Below are 20,991 nucleotides of genomic sequence, written 5' to 3'. Positions count from 1 at the left end.
AGACAGGGTTTCTCTGTGTAACAGCCCTAACTGTCCTGGAACTCACTCTGTAGATCAAGTTGGCCTTGAACTCACAGAGATCTGCCTACCTCCGCCTACCAAGTGCTGGGATTAAAGGTATGTGTCACCATTGCCCAGCTATTTTTAAAAATTTTAAAGACCCCCCAAAATGTCAGGTCCTCACGCTTGTTACTGACTGAGCTACCTTGCCCAGTCTGGTCTATCATTCCTGACTGAAACAAAAAGACAAAGAAAAGCCCTTGTATGTCCATGTTTATTGTAATACAATTGCAATAGCCAGAGCATGGAATCCGTCCATCTGTCCATCATCAGGGAATGGATAAAGATGGATAAAGAAAATCTGGCATACACACATGGGAAAGCTTTATTCAGTTACAAAAGAAAAAATGGAATCTACCATTTTCGGGAAAATGGATGAACTGCGATCACCATGCTACTTGAAATAAGACAGACAAGTTTCATGTATTTTCCCTCATATCAAGGAGTAAGAGGAGGACATGAAGTTCAAGGAACTTTATACTAGAGATATAAAAACAAGGTCACTGATGTTTGCTGGCTTCTAGCTTGCTGAGAAAGTGCAAGCCCTGAGGTAGAGGAGAGACCCTGCCTCAGAGTAGTAGGTGGTGCTCCACTCCACTTTCCTTTCTTCTGCTGTGACAAAAAAAAAAAAAGCAATTTAGGGGAAGAAAGGATTTATTTGGCTTTGGCTTGCACTTCTGGGTCATAATCCATTGCAAAAATTCAAGGCAAGAATCCGAAGTCAAGCCTGCTTGCTTTCACCCAACCAAGGAACTCACTCAGTAGCCAAAGAAACTGCAGAAACTGCCGAGGATACTGCTTGCTGGATCACTGACAGACCTGCTTTTACTCTGCTGGTTTTCTTATACAGCACAAGCTCACCTTGCCTAGGGATGGTGCCACCCACAGGGTGCTGGGCACAGAAATGCCTACAGGCCAATACGATATAAGCAATTCCTCAATTGAGATGCTCTTTTCAGACGATGCTGGTCCGTGTCAAGCTGACAATTAAAATTAACTGGGACAGGTAGAGGGAGGGTGACAAAGGAAGATGTTCGATACTCTACTCTGACCTTTGCACAGACACACAGGCGCATTCACCTGCACGTGAGCGTGCGCGCACGCACGCGCGCACACACACACACACACGCAACCATGCATGCACACATGCACATGCACATACAAATAAATCTATCATATATATAAAGCGTTAGTAAAAAAGAGAAAGCATGCAAGGCCACAGTGGGAAGGCTGCCATCTGCCAGCCAAGAACAGAAGTTTTTCTTATTTTATTGTTCTTGAACAACAACAACAAAAATTCCTCCTTGGAGAACTACTGACATTTGATCTCCAACTTCCAGCCTCCAGACTGTGAGAAAAAATGAATTTGCCCTGTTTTGTTTTGTCATCTGGCCTATCCCTGAGGGATGTGCTGGGGAAGAAGCTGAGAATTATTGTGGGACTAAAACCCTTTGGTCTACAGTGTTGGAGAGAAGGTTGGGCTGATAATTTCCTTTCCCACTGTGAACAGGAGATCTCCAACAGGGGTGCTGTGAGTGGTGAGGCCAGCTGCCCCTGACTTCATAGGCCTGGTCTGTGTGTGGGGGGGTCTCAATATGTGGGAGTCTGTGCTTCGGAGTGAAGGATTTCTCAGGACACACAGTAGTTGTAACTGCCTGCATAAACTCACACACACACACACTAGAGAGAGAGAGAGAGAGAGAGAGAGAGAGAGAGAGAGAGAGAGAGAGAAGAGAGAGATGAGAGAAGAGAGAGAGAGAGAGAGAGAGAGAGATGATGAGGAGAGAGAGAATGAGAGGACGGAGCGGAGAGAGAGAGAGAGGGAGAGAGAGAGAGAGAGAGAGAGAGAGAGAGAGAGAGAGAGAGAGAGAGAGAGAGAATACACAATTACATAAAAGTAGGAGGGGATGGTTTGGAAGAAAGGTGTATAGGAATGGACGTGAGATAAGAAAGCTTAAAGGGGGTGAATTTGTTCATAATACATTGCATACATTGAGGTGAGGTGGTCACCTTGGCTGTGAGCACAGGGGTGGTAAAGATGTGGGCACGCCAAACAACACATCATCCAGTCAGTAAATGGGCCAATGGAAGGAACAAGCAGTTCTCAAATGAAGAAAAACAAAGAGCCAATAAATATACGAAAAAGCGTTCTTCATCCTTAGTCATCAGGGAAATGCAAATTAAAGCTACATCGAGATTCCATTTCACCCCACTCAACATGGCTATCATCCAGGAAATCAAAGACAAAATGGGAGAGAGAATGAAATGAAACGGACCCTTTATTCATCGCTTTTTGGAGTCTAAGCTGATGCAGCCACTATGGAAACCAGGATGGAAGTGTCTCAGAAAATAATAAAAACAACAGAGCTAGCGTAAGATCCAGCTGTACCCCCCTCTGGGCAAGCATACAAAGGCAGTAAGTCAGCACAGGGACACCTGCACGCCTGTGCATATTGCAGCATTGTTCACAAGAGCCAAAGTTCAAAACCAATGATGTAAATCAACCAAGGGATGGACAAAGAAAATGTGGTACAAATGTACAAGAGAAGAGAATAAGAGACTTCAGAATACTTAGTCCTAAGTGAGAAATCTATATGGCTCCCCCTCCTCACAGAGCTCAGAGATCATGGAGGAAGAGAGGTTGGAACCAGGCACAGGAGTGCACACCTTTGAGCCCAGCATTTGGGAAGCAGAGGCAGGTAAATTTGAAACCAGCCTGGCTTACGTAGTAAATTCCAAGATGGACAGGAATGGCTATGTAGAGAGACCCCATCCAAAAAACGAAACAAACAGGAGTGTAGACAGAGTATAAGAGTCTGATGTGATCAATTGCAACGAAACAGTTTTGCGGACACAGTAGGGCAGTTAGCAGCACATGGGAACTCAGAAGTCACAGTAGCATGCCCAAGACCTGTGAGAGCTCAAATCATCCCAGCATGGACAGGGGAGGTAGGCTCAAGGGCCCACACCCTAGCTGAGGAGCTATTGATAGCTGCTCAGAGAGGGAGAACCCATTTTCTTTAAAGGTGTAGTCCCTGGTGGGTTGATCACCAATCATGGGATGGTCCGAGCATTTAGCCAGCAATAAACTTCAAATGGACAAAAAAAAAAAAAAAAGAGGAAATGAAACTGAGAAGAGAAGGTGGTGGATCTGGGAGGATTAAGGAGGATGGTAAATATGATCAAAACACATTCCATAATTTCTCAATGAATTAATTCAATGCCATTTTATTTATTTGTTATCTATACTGTGTTCTGCCTAGACACCAGAAGAGGGCACCAATGTTGTGAGCCACCACATGGTTGCTGGGAACTGAACTCAGGACCTCTGGAAGAGCAGCCAGTGTTCTCAACCTCTGAGCCATCTCTCACCCTAAAATACCATTTTAAAGGGCTGAAGGATGGCTCAGCGGTTAAGAACTATTGCTGCTCCTCCAGATGACCTAAGTTAGGTTGCCAGAACCTGTGTTGGAGGGTCCACAAGCACCTGCACTGCCAGCTCCAGGCATGTGATATACTCTTGTGCACATACCCACTTATGGTCAGGCATGATGAAAAATAAAGATTTTTTAAAATACCATTTCAAAAAGCAATCAATACATCAGAGAGTTTTATTCAGCCATACAGAAAAGCATAGAATTTTGTCATTTCCAGGGTGAAGAAACAGAGGAACCTGGAGATGAACCAAACTCAGAAAGAAAGTGCCTCAGGCTTTTCCTCTTTAGCAGAGTCTAGATGTCTGTACACACAACATAGAAAGGGGAAGGAGAAAGGAGAGCAATTGGCTAGAGGAGGACAGGAGAGAGACGGGCAGAGGGTGACTATGAGAGAACTGCAGGTATAGACATGTACGAAACGGCACATGGAGGGCTGGGCTGGAGCCCAGCTGATAAAATGCTTGCCTTGCACTCAGGAAACCCATGATGCAGTCAGTCCCCGGCACCGTAATTGGATATAGTGATGTTTTAATGATGCCATGCATCTTAGTCACAAGACAGAGAGAAACAGGATTGGACTAGAAGCTTCTTCCCTGCTGGTTAGGCCTCATAGTGCCCGAAAGTGCTGTGCAGATTGCCGGGGCATGGCTGCCATCAACAGCATTTCTTAGCTGTGGACCCTGTGTCAACACTACATGTAGTGATGTTTTGTTTGTGTTTTAACAAATAAAACTTGCCTGGAGATCAGTGCGCAGGGCTAAGCCACTAGAGGCCAGGCAGTGGTGGCACACACCTTTGATTCCAGGACTTGGGAGACAGAGGCAGATGGATCTCTGTTAGTTCAAGGACACCCTGGGCTACATAAGATTGAATCTGTCTAGAAGAGTTCACACAAAGGTGATCCCAGCACTAGGGAGATGGAGACAGGAGTGATCTGGCTTGGCAGAGAGAGGACTATAAGGTGGGAGGAGACAGGAACTCAGTGCAGTCTGAGGTTGTAGTCTAGGCGGTTGGTCTAAGGATGCGGTCTGAACATTGGTAGAGGTAAGAACTCTCTAGTGATTGGCCGCTCTGCTTCTCTGATCTCTCAGCTTTTACCCCCTCATAGCTGACTCTGTGTTTTTATTATTAAGGACAATTATAATTTGTGCTCCACTTACCAGACAGTCAAGCACTATGTGCCCACTGGGGCAGCGTGGCGAGTCTGCTATAGGGGTAACTAATTGCTTTCTGATTGAACTGGAGGCCTGATTCATTGTAGGAATTCAAATCTGGTACTATAAACAGTCAAAAATCAGTTCTTTTGTGTGTGTCTGTCTGGAAGATACTGTTTCTTTAGCGTTATCTACCACCTTCGGCTTTTGCGGTCTTTCCTCTCCCTCTTCCAAATAAATCCCTGAGCCTTGAGGGGAGAGATTTGAGGAAGGCATCCCACTTAGGAGTAATTGTTCCAAGGTCTCTTATCTCAATATTGGTGTGGGATAATTGTTTGTAATCTGTCAATCATGTTTTAAATAAACACTGATTGGTCAGGCAGGAAGTATAGGCGGGAAAACCAGAAAGGAAGTAAAAATGATGCAATGAGAGCAGGAGAATTCTGGGAAGGAGGAAGTTGATTCCTCCCACTCCTGCAGGATGTGATCTGCCCCACTGAAGAAGGTACTGAGCCTCATGGCTAACATAGTTCAGAAAAATGGGTTAATCAAGATGTGAGAGTTATCCAGTGAGAGGCTAGAACTAATGGGCCAATCAGCTATGTGTGATTTTCTTTGGAGCTAAACAGTGTGGGGTACCAGGTGGGGCAGAAACCCCAACATGCAGGCCCCCTCATGTTATACAATACCACCCAGCTACAAACCTTTTTTTCTTCCTACAATGGTAACCGGCCTGTAATATATACTGGCACAAATATTACAGAAGTAACCAACCACTGCTTCATCTATTTAAGGCCCACTCCATGAGATGGAAACCATGCCTGATGCTGCTGGCTGTTATTGCAGAGGATCCAGGCTTGGTTTCTAGCACCGACACTGGGGACTCACAATGGCCTGTAATTCCAGGTTCAGGGGATCTGACACCTCTTCTGGCCTCTGTGCGTATAGATACACTCAGGCACACACACACACACACACACACACACACTAAAATAAACTAACTAAATAAATAAATCTTTGCTACATATATCTTTTTAAGTCAATAAAGCCATGGACACGATTATTTCATCAGCTTTCTGCATTATACACTTCCCTCGGGTCTAAGTCTTTTTTGTTTAGTTGGTTTTGTTTTTGTTTTTTGTTTTTGTTTTTCGAGACAGGGTTTCACTGTAGTTTTAGAGCCTGTCCTGGAACTAGCTCTTGTAGACTCGAACTCACAGAGATCCGCCTGCCTCTGCCTCCCAAGTGCTGGGATCAAAGGCATGCGCCACCACCACCGGGCTATTTTTGGTTTTTTGAGACAGTTTTTGTCTGGATGGCCCTGGATGTCCTGGAACTCTTTATGTACAGTGGGTTGGTGTCAAACTCTGTCTGCTTCTGCCTCCCAAGTGCTGGTGCTAAAGGCATAGACCACCCTGCCCGGCACCTAAATCTTTGCCTGTGTCTTTGGGAGCCATAGGAAGTGAGTCTAACGACCTTCATAGTCATCTTAGGTCATAAAAACTTCCAGTCCTTTTTTTTTTATATTAGTCGGATGCAAGAAGAAAGGAAAATGGTGTCAGTTTAGTAATTGAAATTCTTTGGCAGGCTGCCTGCAGCTGCCGAGTTAGAACACTCAGCTATTTCTTTATTCCCCACCTGGACCTTCTATTCCTCTCCTGCTCTCTCACAAAGATGCAAGCCTGTATTCTGCACCTCCTGTACTGGGGATGCATCTCCTCCTGTCAGTCAGCTAAGGACACCTGAAACCTCAAGGGCTCCTTCTGTAGATTTCCAGGTTCTCTCTGCAGTTCCACAAAATACCTCCAGGTGGCGCTCGTGCAAAAGTCATTTCTCTCCCTGTTCTGTGTCTCTCTGTCCATTCCCTTACTCCCTGTACTCCCCGAACCCCATATCCCTAAACTGACATCAGACTCTCTATGGAGTTGAGGATGGTCTTGAACTTCTGATCCTCCTGCTTCCTCCATTTCCTGAGCGACAGAATTACAGACCTGTGCTTTCACGCTCAGTTTATGTGGTGCTGGCCTTGTGTACACTACAAGCACGTGGATGAGTTACCTCCCAGCCCTCCCCTTTCCTCCTTTTCTTATTCCTCCTCCTCCTCTTCCTCTTCTTCCTGTTTGTGTTCTCCCCTCCCCCTCCTATTCCTGACTCAACCTCTCAAATAGCTAGGGTTACAGGCTTGCACCACCAATGCCAGAGCATTGCCCACTGTTAAAGCCACTTTACCAGAGGCTTTTGTGGGTACTGACTTCCTATACCAAGTCATCTAACCGAGCTTCTGGTTTTGGCTGTATTCCAAAACCAGAAAATTTCCAGTCCAGCTGGCTCAGCATGGTAAGGAAATCCCCTGCCACTTCACTGGATGGTGAGGACAGTGAGCTATTCACCCCTCCTCCACACCCCTGCTGCCTGTGACGCTTACCTCCCTGTGACCTCCCCTTGTGGCTCACTCAAGAGCCTTTGGGGGTTGGGGGAAATAGGGTGAGGGTGGCCTTACTGCAGACCATGGATGAGTCAGCCAGATCGTTCTGATAAACCACTTTTCAAATTTGCTTTTTTTTTTTTAACCCCACTCACGGAACAGGGGCAAACAAGTCATTTTTTTGTAGGTTGGCCTTTGAACACCTCACCAAAAACAAAATCAAGAAAGTGTGAGGTTACACCTGGCCAACTAAGCTTGTGAGCTAATCATAAACCGAGAACTGTGGTGTGAGCTTACAGACACTTGAAGGAGGCAGAAGAAAAACAACGGAAAGGGTTCTGTGCCCTTCACAAAGGACCATTTCCCTATCCCCTGGTGGTTTAAGCCACACCCACTGTCGGGTGTGTTTTACTCTTTCTCTGAGCCCCTCTTTCAGTTTACTGTGGGGCCTAAATCTGTGTGTAAAATTCCCTTTTAGTAAACTTCAGGGTTGTTTCTTAAGTAAATGAGTGATTTAAACCAAGCATGGTGCCGTATGCTGTATTTCCAGTCTTCTGGAGGTTGAGACTGGAGTTCAAGGCTGGTCTAGCCAAACCTTTCAGTCCCAAGTCCAACTGAAAAAAGACCTTGTTTTGAAAAACAAGGTAGAAAGGGTGAGACGGTTCAGAGGATAAAGGTACCTACTGTTAAGCCGAGCAGTACAGCATGAGTTCGATTCCCAGGACCATTGTGATGGGCAGAGAGAATGGCCACCCACAAGCTGTCCTTTGTCCTCCCTCCATAAGTGCACTGTGGAATGCACAAGAAAAAGAATATTCATATACACAATAAATAATTAAATGAGATGGGTGGTTCCCAAAGATACCTCTGGCCCTGCTGTGCACTTGCAAACATCCCAGCATATACTATATTTAAAGTCATCAGAGTAAGAGAGATGTTTACCTCCTCACCTGACTGGAGGCCAGAATGTGGGTCATCATCAGAGGATTGACTGAGGAGCTACGTGACCTCCAGAAATCAGCGGAGGATTGACTGAGGAGATATATGACCTTCTGAAATCAACGGAGTCAATCGAATCATCAGAGGATTGACTGAGGAGCTATGTGACATCCTGAAATCAGCGGAGTCAATAGAATGCTTGCACTCACTCCTCCCTCGCCCTGGAATTATCCATAATTTTGTTCTCAGTCCAGCATATGCACAAAACCGGAAACCAAATCTCTAAGCTACTTTTTACTCAGTTAGTGGGTTAGCACCTTAAAGATTGCCTTCCACACCTTCTTTAACTAGCAGTTTTAACAGGGCAGGGGAAACAAAGTCATTCCAAAATTCCATCTCATCCCTTTGGCCAAGTGGTCAATCTTATCTTGTTAACTCGGAGCAAACAGAGACAGGGGAAACCAGTCTTCCCTTTTGGGGTTCTTTGTCTCATTAATAAAAGAATTTAGGAGGCTGGGTAGTGGTGGTGCACACCTTTAATCCCAGTAGAAGCAGGAGAATTCCTCAGTTCGAGGCCAGTCTGGTCTACAGAGCAAGTTCCAGGATGGCCAGAGTTACACGGAGAAGCCCTGTCTTGGGGGTGGGGGAGGGATTTAAGAAATGACTCACTTGGAAGCATAAGGACAATTTCATTACAGATTAAGAAAAACCTCAGGCAGATAAAATGAAAACTTCAGTAACCAATGCCTGGAGAGTGGAGGGGAGGAGGGAAGGGATCTGCCATTTAATCCAGTTATGGAGGTCAGAGGGGTTGCAGGCAGGCAAGCAGTCTTGTGGGGAGGGGGGAGGGCAGGGGAGGCTTTAGAGAAAGAGCAAGAAAACTGAAATGTTGAGGAAAACCCAAAGTATTAAGAAAAACATGCTTAGAAAACAGATTTTTTAAAAAAAAAACTAATTTATAATCTAGAGAATAATTCAGAAAACACAAGACAAAGCAAAACAAGAACAAAGAGAACAAAACAAAGCAGGCAAACTTAAGAGTCTTCTGGGCTGCATCACATGAGAGGGTTATTCTGGGAAGGAAAAGTACATCTTTAAAGGACTAATTATTCTTCCCATCACTTTGGCATGGCTTAAGATGAACCCACCTTCCTAAGTGCTTGAACCAGCCCAATTGAGATGCTAGGTGGTGGCACCACCTCTCTCTCTCTCTCTCTCTCTCTCTCTCTCTCTCTCTCTCTCTCTCTCCCTCTCTCTGTGTGTGTGTGTGTGTGTGTGTGTGTCCCTCCCTCTCTCTCTCTCTCTGTGTGTCCCTCCCTCCCTCCCTCCCCCCCTCTCTCTATCTGTGTGTGTGTCTCCCCGTCCCTCTCTCCCCCTCCCTCCCTCCCTCCCGCAGATTTCTTCCCACAGAATGAAGTACACATGTTTTCTTGAACCACAGAGCATGCAGTGTCTGTCACCGTGACCTTGTGACCTTAGCCATACCAACGGCAGCCTCCCCCTCTGTCCCCCAACTTTGATTCACAAGCCCCTGAGAGTTTGCCTGTGAGTCTCTAATAGGCTACCTAGGTTCTGGGATTCATCACTTCTCCTTGTGAGGTTGCTAGACACAGACAATCGAAGAGGCTACCAGAGCCCCGCTCCCACTTCCTTCCTTGCTGCCTGCTGGTACTCTGAGAAAGCCTCTCTCCTGGCTTCTCTGAAATCTATAAGAAGCAACACCCTTAACTGTGGCTCTTCAGCCTAAACTCTTCCTCAGAGGCATCACCCCCAGTCTGTTGTCTGTCTGCCCAGACATATTAATAACTTAATGTGCTTCTTAATCAAAAAGACAACCCATCTCAGTTTCTCCCACACCTCAAACTCAAGACTATGCAGGGCCCAGACTCAGCCCCCAACTCCAACTTCTTAGAATACCCACTCTACTCTCTGCTTCCATGGGTTTGACTTTTTTAGATTCTCCATTTGGGTGACATCATGCGGTGTTTCCTTTTCTGTGCCTGCTTCATTTCCCAGAACATAACATCCTCCAGGGAGCATCTGTGTTGTCGAAGTGACAGGGTTTCCTTCTTTTTTAAAGCTGAATTATAGTTCACTGTACAACATAGTGACTATAGTTATCATAACAACAACAACATATTGTACCCTTGAAAACCACCACAGCACTTGGGCAAGAGAATGCACATCTGGAGTCCCAGAACTTGGGAGGAGGAGGCCAGGGAATCATAAGTTCAAGATTACCCTGGGGGGCTGGAGAGATGGATCAGTGGTTAAACATGCATACTCCTCTTGCAGAGGACCCAAGTTCGGTTCCCAGCACCTGTATCAAGGGAGTCCAGTTACTAACTCTAGCTCCAGAGAATCACACATATTCAAATACATATTTTTTTAAAAAACCAAGGAACTTAATGAGATCCAGTCTCTCTCTCTCTCTCTCTCTCTCTCTCTCTCTCTCTCTCTCTCTCTCTCTCTCTCTCTTCACACACACACACACACACACACACACACACACATATATATATATGTTGTTGTTTTGGTTTTTTGTTTGTTTTTGTTTTGTTTTGTTTTTCTTTCCAAGACAGGGTTTCTCTCTGTAACAGCTTTGGCTGTCCTGGAACTTGCTTTGTAGACCAAGCTGGCCTACTGGCCTCAACTCACAGAGATCCACCTGCCTCTTCCTCCCGAGTGTTGGGATTAAAGGCGCATACCACCACTCCTGGCCCTTAAAATATAATTTCTAAAAGGAGATTTCTTTTTATCCTCTATGTATGAGTATTTTGTCTGGGTGTACGTAAGTGCAACAATGACCACAGTGCCCATAGAAGCCAGGATGGGGGTGGGATCCCTTAGAACTAGAGTTACAGGTAGCTGTGAGCTATGTCTGTTCGGGGAACTGCACCTGGGTCCTCTGCAAGAACGGCAAGTGCTCTTAACCACTGAGCCATCTCTCCAGGCCCCAGTGTAAACCAGTGTGGCAGAGCACCTGTTTAGCAAGTATGAGCTCAGCCTTGGAATCACCCCAGCCCAGCGCCTCACCAATGAGTGAAGAAGCTTCTAGATGATTCTAGGTAATTCCAGCACCTGGGGGTCCAGACACTGCCAAGCAGGCAGATGCCTTCCACTGTGTGTTCTGTTCAAATCCCTGGCCCACAGAATCTGTATTAATATAAAGGACAGTCGTTGGGGAGAGGGTGATTGTGTATAAGTCCATAAAAGACCAGAAGAGAGTTTCTGAATCAAAAAGAAGCAACCTTAGAAGGGAGGAAGTGGTGGAGGCCATGACTCCACGCTGCAAGCTCCTGCTATAGGTCTGAGTCGTCGCTACCTATCCTGCCGCTAGGTGGCGCCAGTGATCGTTTCCAGCCAAAGCGGAATAGGGAGGCAGCCCTTGCTCTCTGAGCCAACATTTGCGAGGGCCTGTGAACTAGTATGGAAACCGCATGATTATTATTTCCTTAGAGAAATCCAGCTTCGTGTTGCATCTCTCCGTACCAGTACTAGCTCTCTGAACCGCAAGCCTCGTTCCCACACACAGAAGGACCAGGAAACATGGCGGCGCTCTCTCCTGTAGCAGCTCTGAGCCTGCAGCCTGGAGAGGGAAATTGTGAGATTCTTATTCTACTCTGCTCCTGTGTTTTGTGAAACAGGTTATCTGGTCTTATCCTTTGGGAAATGGCACATAGCTACACAGGGAGACCTTCAACTCGTCTCAAAATTTAAAAAGTTTTTTAAAAAATTACAATAAACCAGGCATGGTGGCTTACTCCTTTAATCCCAGCACTCAGGAGGCCGAGGCAGGTAGATCTCCAGGTTCGAGGCCAATCTTGTCTACAGAGCGAGTTCCAGGACAGTCAGAGGTACACAAAGAAGCCTGTCTCGGAAAACCTAATTAATTAAATAAGTTTAAACTTGAAATGTTGAAAACTGGGTGTGGTGGCGGTGCACACCTGTAATCCCAGAGCAGGCAAGGTGGAAACAGGAGAATCAGAAGTCCAAGGTCACGCCAGCAGCATGGCTCAGCTGGCAAAGGCACCTGCCATCATCCTCTCCTTGTTTTGGGCCCACAATATTAAACTGATTTTTTTTGAAGCATTACTAATTTTTTTCTTTTTCTTTTCTTTTCTTTCCTTTTCTTTTTTTTTTTTTTTTTTTTTTTTTTTTTTGGTTTTTTTCAAGACAGGGTTTCTCTGTAACTTTGGAGCCTCCCCTGGAACTAGCTCTTGTAGACCAGGCTGGCTTTGAACTCACAGAGATCCACCCGCCTTTGCCTCCTGAGTGCTGGGATTAAAAGCATGCACCACCACTGCCCAGCACATTACTAATTGTTTAAAAAATCGTTTTAAAATCTTTTGTTAATCATTCTTTCTTTCCTTATTTCTTCTTCCCTCCTTTCCTTTCTTTCTTTGTACATAATTTCTGGTGGCCCAGACTAGCCTCAAACTCATTATGTAGCCAAGGATTACCTTAAACTTTTTTATTTTTAATTTTTTATTAGATTTTATTTATTGGAGGCAAAGGGCAAGTGTCACAGTACTTGTGTGGAAGTCAGAGAACACCTTGCAGGAGTCAGGTCTCTCCTGCCACCATGTGGGTCATGGTGGTCTAACTGGCTGAGCCATCTTGCTTACCCAACCTAGAACTTCTGGCCTCCTACCTCAGCTTCTCAAGTTCCAGGACCACAGATATGAACCACCACATCTTACTTTTCTTTCTTTCTATCATCTATCTATCTATCTATCTATCTATCTATCTATCTATCTATCTATCACCTATCTCTATCTATTACTTTGAGACAGTGAATCAAGGTCTTGCTATGTAGCTCTGGCCTGAAATCCACCATGTAGACCAGGCTGGCCCAATGCAATCCTCCCTCCTCTGTCCCTGCGTAGCAGGATTATGGGTGTGCACTCCACACCCAGTTTCAATCGATTGATCTTTAACTGACAAATAACTATATGTATTTATGGTATATAACTTGACATTCTGAAACACTTGACATTTGAGGAATGACTAAATCAAGCTGATGAATGTGGAAAACCTCACCTCTCCGTCATTTTCTTGCGGGGAGAACACTTCAAATCTGCTCTTCTCGATTTCTGAAAGTACAATGTGTTGCTCTCCATGGTAGCCAATGTCATGCTCTTAAAGTTATTCCCCACTGGGCTTTCCTCCATGTGAGTCATTGACTGACTCAGTGGAAGCTCATGCTTCAAATTCTAACCCAAAATAGGCCCACCACATGATTCAGCACTTCAGAGTCTGAGTGAAGACCCAAAATAAGCGACATCAGGATTCAAACAGATATTTTAAACTTTAATTGAATTTATTGGTGTGTGCATTCATTTGGGTGCACTCTCGCTGTGGCATCTGAGTAGATATATGGTCAGAGGACAATTCACAGGAATCAGATATCTTCTGGAATTGAACTCAGGTCATCAGGCTTGACAGCAAGTGACTTAGTCCACTGAGTCATCTTGCCAGTCCTCAAACAGATATTAATATGTCTATGTTTGTAGCATGATTATTTACAATAACCAAGAGGTTAAAATAACCCAGGTGTCTGTATGCAGATGAGTAGTTGAACAAAATGTGGCCTATGTGGCTGGGGATGTGGTTCAGTGAGTGTAGCGCTAGCCTAGCGTGTTTAGCGCCCTGCCTCCAATCCCTAGCACTGCATCCACCAGACATCGTGGCACTTGCGTGTAATCCTGTCATATAGGAGACGGCATCATGAGGATTAAGAGTATAGCTGCATTTGAAGACAGCCTCAAAGATGCAAGACCATGTCTAGAACAAAAAACAATAACAAAAAAAGATGTGGAGAAGTTATGGGTGCTTATAAGTATTGAAAATTTTACAGCATATGTATAAAATGGTGGTGGTGCACACCTTTAATCCCCGCATTTGGGAGGCAGGCAGGTAGATCTCTGTGAGTTAAAGGCCAAGGTAAGCAAGGTCCAGAACAGGCAGGGCTGCACAGAGAAACCCTGTCTCAAACCCCCACTATCACTGCCCCCAAAAAGAAAAATGAAATTATACAGCAAACTTATATAAAAAACTTTTAAAAATTACCCCCCTTGTGTGTGCATGTGTGTGTGCATACGTGCATACATTTGTGTATGTAGAGGCCTAAGACAGATATCAGGAGTTCCCTCTGTTTCTCTCCACTTTATTTATTGAGGCAGAGTCTCTCAAATGAATCCAGAGCTCACTGGTATAAGCTAGTCCAATGACCAGCTTGCTCCAGAAGTCACCTGTCTTTGCCTCACCAGTAATGGAATTACAGGATGCACCATGACCATCCAACATTTTCTAGCTGCTGGGGTTTTAAACTCCAGAGCTCATGCGTGCACCATGAGTGCTACCTCCTCAGATCCTGCATACAGCTTTTTAAAAATGGGTGCTGGGCATTAAACTCGGGTTCTTTATTCTTGTGTGGCAGGCACTTGATCCTTTGTTCTATCTCAGGTCCATGCTTCCATCTTTAAGTGAAAATGGAAATTCGGTGTGCCCTCAAAACACTGAAAAGAGGACCAGTGGTATGACTTAGTGATTCAAGGCATTTACGGGCAAGCCTGACAGCCACCAAGGTCACCCAAGACCCACGTGGTGGAAGGAGAGAACCAACTCTCATAGCACGTGCATGCACACACACATCCACACACTAAATAAACAGAGTGTAATAATAGTTTTATGTGTATATATTTTTATGTTTGTGGATGTTTTGCCTGTGTGAGCCACTGTGTAAGTCCTGGGAATGGAACATTGGTCCTCTGCATGAGCAGTCAGTGCTCTTAACCACTGAGCTCCCTTTCCAGCCCTCAAATCTAATAACCACAATTTTTAAAACACTGGTGAGGGAGGCCAGCACCCTCCTCTGTCCCCATATCCTGTGGTTTCTCGCACCTCACATTTCAGTACCGCTTATTTTCTCCTGCACTCAAAGTGAGTAACGATGAATCATGTCTGGACTATGCTAGCCCCTTCCTCCTACACCTGCACACATAAAGAACACTGTGCAACAATGTGAAGGCAAGAGGAGAGGCCAGGTGGGTCCTCCGACTTCTCAGTGTCCCCTGGACCTGGCTCCAAATCTTTTCTTTTCATTTTTGGTTTTTAGAGACAGGGTTTCTCTGTGTAGCATTGGCTGTCCTGGAACTCACTCTTAGACCAGGCTGGCCTTGAACTCACAGAAATCTGCCTGCCTCTGCCTCCCAAGTGCTAGTATTAAAGGTGTGTTCCACTACACCCAGCTCCAATCCTGAATCTTTTCACTCTACATCCATCTTCTCTTGCTGTGAATGTCTAGTATTAGAGCAGCAGATGCAGGGAGCCTTTCAAAATCGAAAAACCAGACTTCACATGAAGCTACAAGATGTCCACTTAAATCTGCATTTTCAGAAAATATCTGGGAGGTAGCTCAGCTAGTGGAATGCTCACCTAGCATCCACAAAGTTCTGGGTTCAATCCTCAGCACCATGTAAATTTTGTATGGTGTGGAAGCTTCTAATCCCAGCATTCTGGAGGCAGGAATGGGAAAATCAGGAGTTCAAGGTCATCCTCAGCCTTGTAAAATGAATTAAAGGCCAGCCTAGACTACATGAGACTATCTCACAAACAACTAACTGGGCCATTGGGGGATGCTCAGTGGGAAGAGACACTTATCACCAACCCCAATGACCTGAATACAATTCTCAAAACACACCTGGTTTTGGGAAAGAGCTGATTCCCATAAATTGTCCTCTGACCTTATATATTTGTCATGGTACCTGTGCACCAACCCCAAACACAAAATAAATAAAAGCAATTAAATAAATAAAATGTAAATTAAAAATTTCAGAACAGCAAATACATTTGTATATTGATGTGTGTATTTTTAGAATAAGAAAGGGGGAGGGAGGAGAGAAGAAGGAAGGGGAGGGAAACAGAAAAAGGGTTGGTGGAAGCTGTGTTTGGGGGATTTGGGGAGCAAGAATGAGGAGTTCTCAGGAGCTGAAGATCTGGGCAGTCCTTATTCCCTCTTATCACTTCTCTGGGTTCAGCCCCATACAGGGAATTGGTACTGTGAGCCCTAATCCCTCTGTTACCAGGCAACCCACTTCTACTGCTCAAGCCCCTTACTCCCATTTGAAACCCTGGACCTCTGTCCAATCTTGGTCAAAGTCAGAGTCCTCAAAGGGTAAAATGAAGAGAGGAAGCATAACTTGAAAACAGGCACTTTGTTAGCTGTGTGCAGCTCTGTGGACTATAGCGCCATCAAAAGGGAATATTTAGCTCTTTCTTCCTTCCTTCCTTCCTTCCTTCCTTTCTTTCTTTCTTTCTTCCTTCTTTTCTTTCTTTCTTTCTTTCTTTCTTTCTTTCTTTCCTTCTTTATTGAGACAGGGTTTCTCTATGTATCCCTGAATGTACTGGAACTCACTCTGCAGACCAGGCTGGCCTTGAACTCATAAAGATCTGCTTGCCTTTACCTCTGGAGTGCTGGGATTAAAGGCACGTGCTACCACCACCTGGCAAGGTAATATTTATTAAGGATATATCATATGAGAACCTTTTTTAAAAAAAAAATTTACTTACAGGGCTAGAGAGATGGCTCAGAAGTTAAGAGCACTGACTGTTCTGCCAGAGGTCCTGAGTTCAAATCCCAGCAACCACATGGTGGCTCACAGCCATCTATAATGAGATCTGGCGACCTCCTCTAGCATTCAGACATACATGCAGGTGGGGTACTATGTACATAATAAATAAAGCTTAAAGAAGAGTTAATGTTTTGATCCTTGGGAAAATAAGTACTCATAAAAAGTTAATAAATTTCTTTTTAAAAAAAAACTTTACTTACTAACCCTGCCAACAACTTAAAACATAGATATTATTGTCCAGCTTTAAGAATGATTGGACATAGAAGAGGAAACTGAGACACAGAGTCAACAACTTGTCCAAAATCGCACAGCTAGGAAGTGAGGAAGGGGCTCTGACACGGGGTCAGGGAAGTTCCTCTTTTTTCTTCAGTGCGGTCTCTACTGCTTCTCCTTTTTGCTTCAGCAAGGCCTCTGCTTCTCAAATGCTAGACTTCCCTTTTCAAATTGCCCTGATGAAGAAGCACAGGCCCAGGTGTGAGTTTGCGTATCACAGAGACATCTCACAAGCCCTTAGATTCAGACCCGCAAGCATTAACAAGGGCATTGGGGACCAAGACACAGATCACAGGACTGAAAGGATGCTCTCTCCCCAAACCACCTGCGTGCATACTCCGGGGAACAAAGAACACAGGTGCCAGCGCAAGAGCACTTCCGTGAATGGCTTGGTGGGTAAAGAGCTTGCTACACAGTCCCCAGAACCCACATAAAAACAGTGGTAGGCAATGTCAGGCAGAGTAGTATGTGCTTTTATCTCAGAAAGCTGGAGAGGCATAGACAGATGGGTCCCCAGGGGCCACCTTGCCAAACTGGCAAATTCCAGGTAAAGGAAAGAGATCCAATCCTGGTGGGTGGTAGCCCACACCATTAATCCCAGCACTGAGGAAGCAGAGGCAGGCTGATCTCTATGAGTTCAAGGTCAGCCTGGTCTACAAAGCAAGTTGCAGGACAGCCAGGGCTAAACAAAGAAAGCCTGTCTCAAAAAACAAAAACAAGAAACAAACAAAAGCAAGGTGGGAGCCAGGGAGATGGCTCAATGATTAAAGTGCTAGCCACCAAGGCTGATGACCTGAGTTCAATTCCTGGAATCCGTGGAAAAGCTGGATATGGTAGCATGCATTAGTAATCCCAGCCCTCCTACTGTGAGAAAAGGTAGGAACTGGAGTGAAGGATGATTGTGAGCCACTATGTGGATGCTGGGAATCGAACTGGAGTCCTCTGCAAGAGCAACAAGTACCCTAAACCACGGAGCCAAGGCTCCAGCCCCTCCTTCATTATTTCAAAAGCATCTGTACTAAGCAATCTGAAACGCTGAGTTTTTAACCAGTGATAGTCATGCAAGTTAATGCAGAGATACATTGTTGTCAATCACAACCACCTGAGATAATACAAGGTAGCACTAGGTGTGCTGGTTAGCTGTTTCAAGTTCTTATTGTATGTGTATGGCTGTTTGCCAGTGTGTATGTCTGTGCACCATGTGCATGCAGTATCCATGGAGGCTAGAAGAAGACATTGAGTCCCCTGGACCATGGTGGTTGTCAGCCACCATGTGGGTGCTGGAAGCAAACCCCAGTTCTCTGGGTGAGCAACTAGAGCTTTTAACCACTAACTCTCCAGTCTCCAAGCTTTTTATTGTCAACTTGACATAACCCTAGTGTCACTAAGGAAGAGAAAACCTCATGAAAGAATTGCCTTAATCAGATTGGCCTGTGGCCATGTCTTCAAGAAAATGTCTCCATTGTAGACTGACATGAGAGGGTTCAGCCCACTCTGGTCCCAGGCTAGGTAAGGAGGAAGCAAGAGCCAGTGAGTGATTCAGTAAGCTGCATGTCTCTGTGATTCCATTCCAGGTTCCTCCCTTGAGTTCCTTTCCTGACTTCCTTCAGTGATGGACTGGGATTTACAAGGGAAGTTGAAATAAACCCTCTCCTCCCCAAGCTCGTTTTGGTCGTGATGTTTACCCCAGCAATAGAAAAGCAAACTAGAACGAAAGGATACATTGTTGACAACTATAGTTCTACAAATGACTGCTTGGTCACAGTGTTCCACAAAGGGATTCCTTTGCCTTGGGGGGGGGGGGGTCTTAGGTTTCATTGCTATGAAGAGACAGCATACAACAGCAACTCTTATAAATGAAAACATATAATTGGGACTGGCTTACAGTTCATAGATCTCATCTGTTATCATCATGGTGGGGAAACATGGAAGCATGCAGACAGACATAGAGCTGGAGAAGGAGTTGAGAGTTCTGCATCTTGGTCCACAGGCATTAGGAAAAAGACTGAGACACGCTGAGAGCTCAAAACCTACTCCCTAGTGACAGACTTCCTCTGACCAAGCCAGATCTACTCCACAAGGCCACACCTCTTTGTAGTGCTACTCTCTGTGGACCTATTTTTATTCAGATCACCGCAGGGGGGCTCACCTGGTTTCATCTCTGAGAAATCCAGGTGCCCTCCTTCCCCTCCCATCACTGACCACCTGGGCCAGAGACCTATGCTGTGTATCCAGGTTCTGTCCATTAGGTCTTGAATAGTTCCTAAAGACCACATGTCAAAGGCTGAGTTGTCAACCTGTGGTGCTACTGGGAGAGAGTGGAACCTTTAGGAGGCAAAACCTAGAGGAAGAAAGTGAAATCACTGGGGCATGTCCTTTACAGGGATATTCAGACCCACCTGCTTGTTTCCTGGCTGCCATGGTGTGAGGTCTCCTCTACCACTGCAACAAACCCTGTCACAGGGCAGGCGGACCATGGGCTGAAACTTGAAATTATGAGCCGAAGTAAATCTGTCCAAGTTTTATAAGGGTTTCATTTCTTCTTCCTCCTCTGTCTGTCTGTCTATGTAGCAAACATCTATCTAACATCTATGATCTATCTATCATTAATCTATCTATCTATCTCACATATATCTATCTAACATCTATGCATCTATGAACCATCTATCATTAATCTACATATATATATGTATATATATATTCTATCTATTTTTATGGTGCTGAGGCTGGAACCCAATGTCTTCTGTAAGCTAGGTAAGCACTCTACCACTGAGCCATGCTCCTAGTCCCTCACTGGTGAATCCTAGGCAAACACCCTCCTGCTGAGTCACACACACCCTCCTCCTAGTGTATTCTAATATGCACGCTAAGCTGCATATTTCCTGAGACAAGGTCTTGCTGTGCAGCTTGGAAGGCCCTCTTGCCTCAACCTCCCACGTTCAGAGATGACAGGCGTCCACCACCACACTTGCTTTAAGTTGACCATCTGTTGTTACCAACTATCTCCTCACAGCAACAAAAGCTGCCTACATCAGGGGAGCTGTGGTTGGGGAGGCTTGGAGGAAGGTCGCAGGCTCCTTTGGTTGTCAGAGCTCAGCGCAGTCCCTTCCTTGTCTTGACCCCAGGTAGGAAGGAAGATTTGGGGGCCTGGGGAGATGGTGCAGTGGGTAAGAATACTTGCTGTCTCGGCATCCATTTAAAAGCTGCAGATGGCTGTAAGTGTAAAAGAAAAATATTAGCTCAGGACCCTCAAGGCAAAGTTCTCAGCACTTACCCCAGAGGGACAGAGGACAGGGATAAGGGACAAAGACAGGAGATAGAGGACAAGGGGAAGAGAAGAAAGGAAATGGGGCAAGGGTTTTTGTCCCAGAGGGACAAAGGACTGTTTCTTTATAGGAGACAGACATAGCACATAGGAAAATAGCAGTTTATAAAGCTACAAGAAAACCCTCGTGCTAGGATGAAGTGTCTAACTTTAATTGGGCATGTTAATTGGGTGAGCTAAAGGAGCTTTTGATTGCTAGATTTCAATACATTGATAGCTGGGCCTTGTAGTCAGACTCAGGAGGAGGAAGTGGCCAAACAAGGGAATGGATCTTGGGGCTAGCCTCAGGAATGTAATCTAGTGGTTTTTAGCAAGACAGAGGGAAAGGCAGAGAGGGGCAAGGCCTGCCCAAGTCACATGCTCAAGTGGGCAATGTCTTTTCAGGATGCTCACCCTAGCGTTGGGGAGCAGAGAGAGGCAGGCAAATTTTGGGTGCTTGCTGGCCAACCAGTCTAGCTGAAACAGTAAGCTTGCAGACTAGCGGGAGACCTTGTCTTACAGGAAATAAGGTAGAAGGTGAGAAGACACCGGATGTCATCTCTGGCTCAGGCATTCGCTCTAGGTGGAGATTCCATCAGGCAGAACCATTTCCCTAACCCAGAGCCCCTTCCAGCCTGTTTTAAGCCCCATGGTTACACAGCACTCTGGGATTGCCTGAGCTGGCGAGGCACAAAATCAAAGATAAAGAGAAGTGGTTGGTGATCTTTCTTAGCACTTATCTCAGCTTATAATTACACGGCCA

The sequence above is a fragment of the Arvicola amphibius genome, chromosome 8, assembly GCF_903992535.2.
Source record: "Arvicola amphibius chromosome 8, mArvAmp1.2, whole genome shotgun sequence".
Classification (NCBI taxonomy): Eukaryota; Metazoa; Chordata; class Mammalia; order Rodentia; family Cricetidae; genus Arvicola; species Arvicola amphibius.
The sequence above is the reverse complement of the archived record's forward strand: the minus strand, read 5'-3'. Positions refer to the sequence as shown.